The following is a 10,843-nucleotide window of genomic DNA, read 5'->3' as shown; positions in this document are numbered from 1 at the left end:
GTTAAAGATATGACTATCATCATCTAACCCGAGCATAAACTTTACAAAAGAATTTGCTACTTCATTAACTTCACTAAATCTCTAATAATACTAGTCACCAAACCCTAACAAGGATGTCTTATATTACAACCCTTCGTAATTAAAGAAACAACTATCATAAAGTTTGATTAACTGTTTGAACCCCAATCACAACATTCGACTTAGCGATAATTTTGACGGTTGAGTTACGATTTGTGGACTTTTTCACACATTCTTTTTCGACATCAGAGGATCATAGTCAGGATCGTCTCCGACAATTCAGATGCCACATTATAATCTTGACAATTCTAATTTAAAAAGTATTGGAAAAAAAATTCAACTCCACTGAGAGTGATAAATATATACGTTCTAGTTAAATATACGAGAAATGGTTAAAACATAACTTTTACCCACATACAAATAGACATTTACCTACGGACAAGGTATAATTGTTAGTAAAATAGTTGAATTCTAGACTTTTATCTACAGAAAATGACATTTAGTGACAGATTTGTCCGTTGGTACGTATTTTTTTCTTCCTTTTTTTTCAAATTGAGGCCAACTTAAATTTGAGGCCCTGTACCGAGGGCCTTGATGTACGTGCACAGGGCCGGCCTTGATCGTAGTTCATGGCTATGCCTATGGCTAGGTCATCTTAATAATTTGATTATATGTTGGCTCTTTTTTTTCTTAGGGAATACGTTGGATCTTCTGATTGCTTTAATTGATTAATTTATTTATTATATTATTGTTATTTTGATATTACGAAAGAAATGCAATTTTTTTAAACATTCCATGGGGGTGTAGTGATAAATTGGCTCGGGAAAAATATTTAATAAATTAAAAAGAAGAAAAGAATAGTCAGTCTAATAAATTAAGAAAATCTATCATCTTGTAAAAAAAATTAAAAAATGTAACAGTGATGTGAGAATTTTTTTATATATAAAAAAGTTGAATTGTTTATGAAATTGAGAAGAATAATGGTGTTTGATCGTTAATCATGAAGTATACGCCACCTTATAATAAAGTGATACGGTACTACTGTTAAAATATGATTAGGAAGAAAAGAGATAAAATTGATTAAAGAAATGATTATAATGATATAATTTATTAAGTTAGGATGATGCTGATGCACAATTATTATTATTATTATTAGACAATAAGACAAACATGTTCTATCAAATTAGAGTTTTTGCAGCTAGCAAGCATTGGAGTGTACCGGTGTGGTGATTGGTGAACATTGATCTTTCTTGCGTGTACAAGTTGTATTTTATGGATCATATCACCAATAATATTACTACAGAGGAACTGAGGGGGTGGTACATGTAATGGCACTTCAACGGTCAAGTCGGTATGATTAATAGCATGTTTGGTTAGCGGCAACAAGGAAAATATTGTGTCCCTATGTACATTTGTTGTGGTTTTTGAGAAGTTGCTAATTGTAGATTTTGTCCAAACGTATGTCCACAGTAATTGTATCGCTAAAACAAACATAGGCTAGCTAGGGTTATAAAGAGGCATACCTTGTAAGGTCTTGATGTTAGCCTTATATAGGCCAATGAGATAGCAGTTAGGCCTTAACCTTGTGGTTGATCCATGTCACTCTAGAGACACATGTAAATAAATAAGAGGAAGTTATCATTGGATCCATCATGAACGGTCTAGATCCTTCTGACAAGTTATTATTTTTGTGCAAACTATGGCGAGTTACGATGCAGGCTAGGGTGAGTCCATGCTATAGTCCTCCTAGACCTACGAGGTGGAAGTCCATACATTACATTTTTTGGCCCTCAACCTAGACCGGAACAGGTTCAAATGTGAAAGGCTTATTTGATTCATTAGTCCCTCAAATAATTTCAAGTTTTCATTTTGGTCCCACAATTAATAAAACGTACGTTTAAGTCCCTCACATTTTCCTCTGTTTGCCAAATAAGTCTTGACCGTTAAGTTTAACCCCAAATGATGTCTATGGTGGACCAATCTTAAGAGTGGTCCACCATAGATCCTATTAATTATTTTAATTTAAACCGTTTGATTTTCTTTTTAAAAAGAGAACCATTGGATTAGACAAGTCTATTTTATCTTACAATATACCACCAACACCTAATTTTTTTCCTTTTCTTCATCTTCTAAATTTCATCTTCATCACTCATATTCATATCTTCATAAAAAAACTTCAACAATCCCAAAAAAAATTAAATTAAAAACCAACAAATTGTTTCTCCTTCTCAGTAAAAACAACAACAACAACAGTAGCATAAAGAAAACCAAGAAAACCACTTTCCTTTTTCTTTTTTTTCCCTCTCTCTCCCAACAGAAGAAGAAGAAACTCATAAGAGAGAAGGGCAAGAGGAAGAGAGGGAAAACCGGCCAAACAATTCCCTATCAAAAACTTCACTTTCAATCGTATTTATACGAGAACAATTACTGAAAAGTGAACATGAAAGTATGAATCATATTTCTATTTCAATTTCATACTGATTATAACCTCATTCCTCTGAGTCTAAAAAATTAGGATCCAAAACGCTTCCTGAATTTCCTCAATTCCAATTCCCTTTCATACATTCTATCAAACACATGATGGGCCTCTATCCAAAATCCATTGTTGTAGACGAAGAAGAAGCAGGTGATGGTGATGATGATGATGTTGTTGTTGAATTGAAACCTAATTTTTAAAAAGCTCCAATTTTTATTGAACCCTAATTTTCCCTTATTTTCTAAATCTGGATTTTTGGTGGATGGTGATGATGTTGTATAATTGATGACCAAATTCTGGGTAGATTGTGATGATGTTGTTATTGAATTGATGAACAAATTTTGGGTAGATGGTGATGATGTTGCTGTTGAATTGATGATGATGTTGTTGTTGTTGTTTAATCTGGGTTGCTATGTTGTTGTTTAATTTGGGTTGCTATGTTGTTGTTTCAAAGGAGAAGGAGGGAACAAAAGAGACAAGAGTGTCGCAAAGCTACCAATAGATATTGCTGGGTTTTTTTAACGAAGACCATGAACAAGAAAGAAGATATGACAAGGGTAGTTTGGTAATCAACTGTTTTTATGATGATCATGAAAAAGAAGAAGGTGAAGATCTAATGGTCCCTTTTATGATAAATAGATCGAACGGTTAAAATTAATAAGGTCTCTGATAGACCACTTTTAAGGTTGGTCCATCATAGACATTTAAAGTTAAAGTTAACTGTTAAGATTTATTTGACAAAAGGAGGAAAATCTGAAGGACCAAAACATACGTTTTATTAATTGTGGGACCAAAATGAAAACTTAAAATTAATTAGAGGACCATTGAATCAAATAAGCCAATGTGAAATTATCTTCATTGTGTTTTTTGTTGTGAATATAATTCATATGTACTAGACTATTGTTTGTTGACCTTGTGTTTGGCCTTGTAGTGTATGCAGTTTCTTTTAGTTAGTTAGTGTTAGTTAGCTAGCCTTTGTGTTAATCGTTTAGCTAATACATATAAATGTTAAATACATTGTGTCATTAATAATAGTAGTACCGATTTTTCACCATTTTTTTCCCAACAAAGTGGTATGCAAAGCTTCAGATTTCGTTCTAAAACGTATGTGATAATGAATAGAGTTAGTGTAACTGTAAAAAGAGAAAACAAGACGGGTTTAAATGGCTTATTCCAAGTAAATTTACATGTTTTTTTATTGAAAAAGTTACGATTAGTGGTGCATGGATGGAGGCGATCTTGGGTTATCAAGAAGTAGGATTGTTTTGTTCATTCTGATGTGGACATGTGAGTCTTGGAGAATAAGCTACTATATATTTACTCGATTTTGAAGTAGGATTGTTCATTATGATGTTCTATTATGAACATTATTATGAAGTTTTTGACTAGTTAGTGTAGTATAAACCATTGGTTATGAAGTGATGGGTTCCAAGCTTTTGTTTAAGAAGTCTTCATGAATTTGAAGTTGATTTTGATGTTTGATCTTGAAGCTTATAATATGAATTATGAAATGCCTTTTAATTATGAAATCTGGATGATTCTGATCTTGTTTTAACTATATGATTATGAAGTCTTACTAAGTTAGAAAATGAGCCTTAATACTTGATTTTAGTGTCATGATTTTGAACTCAGATTTCTTGTTTCTTTATATAATTTAAATAGGTGAATTTGTGATGCCCTATTCTTAAGAACACTAAAAAAACTTGATTAGAAAATAAAACACATTAATCATAAATGATATTAATTCAAATTAATTTTTTTTTTTATCATTGAAACATCTTTAAAAAAAGGACTATGAATCTTGGAGAACAAACGACTTGAGGTGTATTTGATTCTGAAGTAGGATTTTTTTTTTTAGGGATGAAGTAGGATTTTCTATTCTAATATTCTATTCTAAACATGATTATGAAGTCGGATGCATCGGTTATGAAGTGATGTCAGAGTCAAGGTTCATACGAACTTGCGGCCGAATAAAGTCATTCACAAATTCCTCCATCGATCGTTTATAGATGGAGAAAACAATGATGTTTTGGGCAAAGAGAATAGAGACATACCTAGAGGCTAGATGCTTTACATCTTTGCATAGTTGTAGAACATAATTACGATATTTTTCGCTGCCATAAAAACTCAAAATGGCCCTGATAAAATATTATAAAAAAAAAAAAGAAAAATAACAAAAAAGGTTAATAAATTTTTCGTCCCTAAAAATATAACGAATTTTGGTTTTGTTCCCTAAAAAATGAAATAGGATGTTTTCATCCTTCCAAAAAAATTTGTTTCGTTCCTTTAAAAAATGTTTAGTTTTCTTGTCCTTATTGGACATAATTTTATATTTTCTTAACGTTTCTTGAACATAATATTCACATTAATATGAACATAAACTAGCTGGTTGTAACCAAAAAAAAAAACTAGCTGGTCAATATGAATTATTCAAATTAAAGTTCTAATTTGCTAAAACTTTTTCATTATTAATAAATATTTTTGGTGTTTAGAAAGTTCAATGTAATTAAAGAAAAACGTCCACAAGACTGGTCACTTTGATATTCGTTAAACACATTTGTATGGATATAACGGCGGGACTCAAAAGCGATGACAAAAAAAATAGAAGGATTAAAAGTTGAAGAAAATAGAAGGATTAAAAGTTGAAATTTTTTTTGTAAGGAATAAAAACAAAATTTGTTAATTTCATACGGATACGGATGAAAAACACACGTTGAATTTTTTTTATTTTAAAAAAAGCCAACTGAAAATGATATTTTTCAAGTCTAAAAAATAGTAATGCTTAAACATAACTCAAATACAAATATTTCTCATTTTACAAGTCAATTTTACTTATTTGAGTTAAACTCAAAATTTAATTGGGATATATACTATTCATATCATCCACACATCTCAATAATTAATGGTACCTTATTCTTCAAGGAAAAAAAAAGTTAATGGTACCTTATAAAAAGATGGGTCTACTGGCCTGTTAGAAAATATTAAGTCCTACATTAGTTAGTGCAAAAATCTAGTGCATGTTTTATAAGGCAGTTTTGAGATATGCACAATCACTCCTACAAACTTATACTAATAACTACTAAAAAGGAATCTTTCAAGAAAAAGAAAAAACTAATAAAAAGAAGTCTAAGATTTGGCAAATCGGAATATGTAAAAAATTGAGCGTGTTAGGATTCTTAGCATCTCATATTTGTTTGTTAGATCATAAGCTTGCACCAAATGCTAGACATACAAGTTAATTCATTGATCCTACTTAAGAATATTAATCTTTTTTTGATTAAGACTAAAGAATATTAATCTAATTTATCAGCTTTCTCATCTTTGATTCCTAATCTCCATGATGCCTTGTCCAAAAATATAAAACCATTGTAACATTTTACCCCAATCAAATCAAATATATAAAATATCTTATACTATTGGAATCAAAATAAAGTGAAATAAGAAATATACCAAATCAAACATGATGTTCGTGTTAGCCAAATAACTTAGTTGGGTACTTTTTTAAAAAGATGATTTGTAATTTTGTGACAATACTCACAACTAACTTGATCTAGCTATTGCACAAAGTCAAAAACTAGAAGTGTATATGCATGCATCTGTAGTTTGTTTCAACATACATCGTAAAATACACGAAAAAGAACTAAGAGTGCAGCCTCCTCTATCAAATCACAACAACAATAAAGTTAAAATTGCAATCACAAATTATCCTCGTTTTACATTTTTTATTAGGAAAAATATCAATATATAATGAAAATATATTCGTCCACAAGTCTCGGCTAAAATGACAAATATTCCATAATTGTTAGGTCGAATACTATAATTGCGGTTTGAACCCCGACTCATCCACTTATATGTGTGAGTTTCTAATAACTTTATCATTTCGTTTATCTATCAAAAAAGAAAGAATGATAATATATTAGGGATATTTTTATATTTTGCAGTTAATTGCCTTTGTGTTGCAAAATTAAAAAAACCTCCATCAAAAAGTTAAGTGTCGTTTGAGTTGTAAACTATCAAACTAGAATTGATGAAGCCATGCTCTAGAATTGTGTTTGACATTGGTTTTAGTGATTATGTGCTTGTTTGGTTGGACTTATGTTGTATATTATGCAGAAGGGCTTAACACGGCCGTCCCTGATAATTTGGAGGCTCGGCTCTGGGAATGAAAAAAGGTCAGCGATAAAATTAAAACGTATTTTTTTTTAAAAGAGCAATGTTCTATTTATATTTTTTAAAAGATAAATACAAGGTGCCGTATATATGCGGTACACTCAGAGGTGAAAATGACTATCGTATACATGAGGAACCCCCACCTAACACCAAAATAAGAGGAACTAATTCTAATAATCCTAAAAGGCTAAAACAAGAGGACATAAAATGAAACCTGCACAAAACCACCAAAAGCCATGCGCGCACAAAGCTGGCAGCACAACAACCAAGCGGTCACAACAACAACAAAAAAATCCACAAAGCTGGCAGTACAGAAGTCAGGCAGTCACAGCAAGCGAAAAAATCGCAGCCCTGTTTAAATTAAAAATGAAGTCTGTAAACATAAAAAAATAAATAATATAATAAATAATATAAAACGAGTTTAGGCGAATACCTTCAAAACGAGTCTTCATTCACACCGAAACGAGACTTCCTACGTGCATTTACTGAAGCAAATTCATCAATCAACTTTTTCTATTGTATATTTCGCAACATAAAATTAAAACATAATTAGTAATTAGCAACATATATGATATATAAATTCAATTATACACTGAAATTTGAATAATTTTAACAAAAACTCCCAAAACAGTAAATATGCATAAATCAATTATTATTAATTCTGTTAATAATCAACCAAATCTCTATCAATCTTTATCAATCTCTATTTTAGCAATTTCAACATTCAACAAACAGTGTTGTTTTGGAAAGGGGAAAACCGATTGAAATTTGACACAGTGTTGTTTTCAACATTCAACAAATCTCTATCAATCTCTATTTAGCAATTTCAACATTCAAATTAATTAAAGAGAGTTTATTTACTTACCAAACACTATTGTTTTGGAAAGGGGAAAACTGATTGAAATCTTGAGAGTTGAGAATCAATGATGATTTGGTGAAGAAGGAAGAACAAGAAGGAAAGCATGATCATATGAATCAGTTGATGATTGATCAGTGATGGTGGTTGTGAATCGGTGATGGAATGGAAGAAAATTGGTGATGAGAGCAAGGAAACGCGTTTCAACTTTTGTGAGGGAATGAAATAATTTTTTTTTTATTGGAGGATATATATTAATACTGGGTATAAAAAAAAAAATTGAGGTCCATCCTTGAAGGAGGCCCAGCTCGTTTGAGCTGTTTGCACCCCCTAAGGGACGCCCCTGGGGCTTAATATCACACCCAGATAGGTTGGTATACCTTGATAATTAACGAAAAGTGAATCTAGTGAAAGTGGTTTCTTTGAAATATTGTGGTTTGGGAGCAAAGTGGTGCTGCTTATTAATTACTAGTAAAATGGAATTGCCTAGTATTTAAAGTGATCATATGCTGCTGGAGGTTTTCTTTCAATTTTGCAACTTAACGACAGCTAACTGCATGTGGTTCATTTAGTAAGCGATAGTTAATTATTGTTGGAGGTATTTTAGTGTTTTTGAGGTGTCAAAGAGCAAAAGTTAAACTGAAATGAGTAAAATTCTGTAGATTAAATGTCTTCCCTTGTGGGCCCAATCTTTATAGCTGATTTGATCCACTTTGAATTTTTTTTTATTGAATTTTTATTAAAAAAAACATGTCTCAATTGAACTAGGGAAGTCAGTCACTTTAGTCACTGAATGGAGAGAAATTGCAAAACAGTTCCTGAAACAGTCCCTGATTGTAGACTCTGTTGGTCAATTTCATGAACTAAAGTGACTAACGGAATCTACATTCAGAGACTAAATTGACTTACGAAGTCTGCATTCAGGGACTAAATTGACTAACAGAGTTTACATTCAGGAACTATTTTATCTGTATTCAGGGACTAAAGTGACGACTTATTTCCTATTCAAGGACTAAAGTGACTAATCTCCCACTGAACTACTATAGCAAATAAAATAAAAGAACAAGGAGATTTAGAAATAACAAGGAGAATAGAGGAAGAACAGGGAAGAATGAGAGATCCATGGTTTTCTATAAACATGGGTTTTTGTTTTGATAATTGGCTCTATTAAAAATGTTTTTGTTTTGATAATTGGTTTTATTAAAAAGATAAGCAAAGTTCGGCATCTCTATTGGAATTGCACCTATAATTTGATTTGCAGCTATGTCATTTAAGATTCGTTTAGATTAGACTTATTTTGAGTTTATGCAAACAAATAAGTTATTATGTTAATTTATGATTTTTCACGGACAAAAATTGTATTATTATAAATTATTTTTTATAAACTACATTTACGAACTTATTAATAATACATAAAAGTTTATTTATTTGCATAATCTGTTTTACATAGGTTCAAAATAAGATTAATCTAAACTGCCCTTAATGGATTTGAAAGCAAAGCATATGAGGTTTGTTGCTGGTATTTAATCATTTTATTTGGATTTTTTTATTGCTTGGTCAACGCTAACAATTTGACATTTGTTTGGGAAAACAAGTGCTTGGAAAAAGCACAATAAAGGTTTGGGGTAGCGGTTTCAGATTGAGCCTCAACCTGCATCGTCCGTCCAATGCATGACGGTTTAGTAATCTATAATCATAGCTTCTAGAGGCAACATGGAAGACTTCATGTGCGTCTTACCGCACATGAGCACACCCTTTTCAATTTGGAGTGTATTAATATCTAATGTTATCCGGCACTTCGCGTTGTACTCCACTATATAAGTGTGGTTTTGTGCCACACTCAAGATACAATCAAATTTTACCACTTTTTTCACGTCTTTCCTTCCTCATTTCACTCACTGGCTTGAACATCGGAATACTAATATGTTTTGCATGTCCTTTTCTCGTCACAAAAAATCTCTTCCTCCGCATTGAAAACCATCTTGCACGAGCACTTTCATCGATTACTCGTCGCTCTTGTCTACTTCATATCAACTAACATACCTATCAATTTAAAGAGAGCTCATCGTAACTACAACAAAAACTTTGCTATCTCCTAGAAATATCATCCACTTTCTTACAAGATATGTTCTATTCCCGCTAAGGATAGAATCCACTCAAAATATGCTCCAATCCGAGAGAGTTAACATTCTCACAATCTCGAATTGCATGCATATGTGTTATAGTTTCAATTCCAAGGCTCTAGTTGCATTCTAAGCACAGTTCACAAGTAGATACATCTCTTCTATTTCTTCCCTCATCTGTTAATAGTTTACTACAAGCAATTTTCCATAACATTTTTTTTTTTATGATTTTCCATTACATTTCTCTAAAGTGTAACAGAGAAAGTTAAGATTATTTTTCTAAGAAACTTGTAATGTCTTATGATGCAATTTGTAATATCAACCTTTATTCTATTAGCTAATGATTGAAAATATCATCTCTATACTCTAAAGTAAGTTGTTTATTTTAGAGGAATCCATTCTTTTAAACATGCTGAAAAGATGGGATTAGGGCAGGAAGAATATTCATCTTCACTTATTAAGTTATATAAGCAAATTTAACAAAGTTGGGGTTTGTTTTGTAATATATTTAAAAATTCAACCATATTTTTTTTCTTCAAACTAACAAACTTTTACTATTATAAATTTGTGTAAATCAGATTAGAAAATAGACAAAGTAAGTATATTTTAGAAATTAAGAGCTCAACTTTAATGGTTAATGAGTTTCATCGAAAGTAGAATCATGCAAGAGAATCAAATTTATATTTAAATTTAAATAATCACTAACAAAATTTTACTTATTTTTTGACCGAACTCTGAATTACTATGATATATTTTTCTTGAAAATATTAATATAAAAAATATCATGTAACAAGAACATAAAAAATACAAAAAATATCATAAAGAAATGTGATCCATTCATGAAGTGGGTTCCAACAATAGGAAATTAGCTCCACAAAAACAACGGCAACAATGTGTCACTATATTGATTACCCTAATTAACGGCCAAAATGAAATCCATTATTGATTAATTTCTCTATGATGTGGGTCACAAAACAGACCAGGTTCCAAACTTCCAATGACTTTAGTATCCAACCAAACCTACCATGTTCCACTTTCTCCCCACATCACACAACCATCAATTTCATTCATTCAATCACCAATGTTAACATCATCTTCTATTATGATTTCGCCACCTTATACTCTAATCAGTGCACTAACACCTTCATGCATGGCGGATCTAGTGTTAGAGATTCATTACACAAGATATGTAATCTTGAA

This window comes from Medicago truncatula, chromosome 5, assembly GCF_003473485.1.
Source record: "Medicago truncatula cultivar Jemalong A17 chromosome 5, MtrunA17r5.0-ANR, whole genome shotgun sequence".
Taxonomy (NCBI): domain Eukaryota; kingdom Viridiplantae; phylum Streptophyta; class Magnoliopsida; order Fabales; family Fabaceae; genus Medicago; species Medicago truncatula.
Note: the sequence above shows the minus strand (reverse complement) of the source record.